General features: G+C 49.8%; 1 non-coding gene across 1 annotated transcript; it reads left to right on the plus strand.

Moving 5' to 3' along the window:
• Positions 1–307: 307 nt before the first annotated feature.
• Positions 308–443, plus strand: LOC132653372 (small nucleolar RNA SNORA17). Its single transcript, XR_009591132.1, has one exon. It is a non-coding gene; the product is annotated as a small nucleolar RNA SNORA17 (small nucleolar RNA).
• Positions 444–2,044: the final 1,601 nt, after the last annotated feature.

Genomic DNA, 2,044 nt, shown 5'->3' on the forward strand with positions numbered 1-2,044 from the left:
TGGATTATGAAGTTAATTCAGCCTCCAGAGTCTTCCTGTTTATTCTTTACTTATAAAAACAACAAAAAGAAGGAAGGTGAACTCCCTTGCCTTTCCTCATTCCCCAGAAGGCTTTGCTCAAAGAAACAATTCCTTGTGTCTACAGAAGAAACTGTGACTATTAGAAGCTAGATTACCATTTCAATGGCTTCTGACATTGAGGGGTTTTCAAACCATTCCAGCAGGGCTGATTTGAAGATTTAGATTAAAAGCGGGCACTGTAGTGGGTGTCCCCTACATGATCTCATTTACATTCGCAGCAGCCTCCCCTCTCCCTAGAGGCACTGCAGGCGTGGCTGCTGTGTCACGCTTGCAACAGTAGGTGGCAGGAAGGAGAGAAGCCGTGGCGGTGCTCAGCGTCCTGACCCTTGAGCACCTGAACGGTTAGTGAGTAGCCTCACGCTCCCTGAAAAAAGTGAGCCCAGCAGGCCACAGTCTGAGATGACTATAGGTCTCGTGCTGCACAGGCCCAGACAGGCTCCCAGGGCAGGGAGTGAGCCCAAGACAGATGACACCTGCCTGCCCATAGGGCCACACGTGTGGGCCTGGGGGAGCTCAAGACTGTCACCAGTCCAGCACCATGGAGCTAGCCTGAGATGGCCACCAGTCATCACTACACAGGCCTGGGGTTGGGACAGACCATGCCTAAGATGACCCCTGCCAAGTGCCATGAGGCTTAGGCAAGGGCACAACACTCCTGAGACCACCCGTGAGATGACCCCAGACACTCAGAGACCCCTGGCGCCACTAAGAGGAGCAAGTAAGTGGTAGAGAAATGGAAGATAAGGAAAAACAGAAGGATATGGGCACAATGAAAAGAGGCTTGAGGGTCATGAGGAGCAGCCTGATGTGAGTAGCCAGTGATGCCACCTGGGACCATGGTGGGGTCCTGTGCTGCTATGGAGGGCCATATCTGGGTTCATGGTGCTGCAGTAGCAGGGGTCTGTTACCACCAAAGGCCAGGTGTTGATGTCTCTGATCTGGGCTGCCTCCTGGGGACATGTTGATGTCTGAGGGCCGTATGGAACTGGTCTTACCCTTCTCCTGGAGACCTTGGAAGAGCTGGCACTGAGGCGTGTGAGAGCAGGAGAGCTGCCCCTGTCCCTCACCTGTTGCAGCACTTGGGAGAGCAGGCCCTGCCCCTCACCTGGGCAGCACAGTAGAGCTGGCCCTGATGGTGTGGGTGTGGCTGACCCAGTCCTGAGGACCCGAGAGTGGGAAAGCTAGCTCTGCTTCTTGCTGGTAGCATTGGATGGGCCATCTGAGGCAGGGCAGGAGAGCTCACCCGGATGGTGTGGGTGTGGGAGAGCTCTCAGGCTACCAGCTCAGATAACTCTCAGGCCCAGATCCAGGGCTTTGAATTGGACCACCTCAACATCAATACACTGCTGGAGTTCATGAAGGGACTTGTTCTACAGATACAAAGCTACAGCATTTCCATGACACAGGGCAAGAACAGGATATGTGGGAGGAGTCCCAGTGAGGTTCCAGAATTGATAAGCGTAGTGGACCAATGACTCATTGCAATGGACATTTACAAGCAAAGAAGTGTGGACAAAAGGATATACTGTGTGACCAATTGTGACAGACTACAGCTTCCACAATGAGATTTTTTTTCTCTCTATTGGGGAAGGAGGGAGGTTGCAAGAGTGGAAGATGAGTATGAGGGGAGCGGGAGATGGATGGCATTGGGGTGCATGTAGTGAAATTCACAGAGAACCGATAAAAAGCTTTTTAAAAAACTCACAGCAGTTTTTTGGGGGACTTGTGACCACCATTTTTTTTTTTTTTGTGGATGTGCAAATAAAGGCTGTGAGAGTTTAGGAGTTTGGGGTTGTTTACACCTGGGATGTTGCCATGAAGTGGTGTGGCTTTTTTGAAATATGTTTACAAGATCACCCTTACCCCTGGAATGAAGTTTCTTAGAATTTAATAACTTAGAATTTAATTTGACTTCGAGTGGAATTTTTTTGTATTTTTATTAATTATTTTTTTAATTTTTATT

The sequence above is a fragment of the Meriones unguiculatus genome, chromosome 3 (assembly GCF_030254825.1).
Source record: "Meriones unguiculatus strain TT.TT164.6M chromosome 3, Bangor_MerUng_6.1, whole genome shotgun sequence".
In the NCBI taxonomy this organism is placed as follows: domain Eukaryota; kingdom Metazoa; phylum Chordata; class Mammalia; order Rodentia; family Muridae; genus Meriones; species Meriones unguiculatus.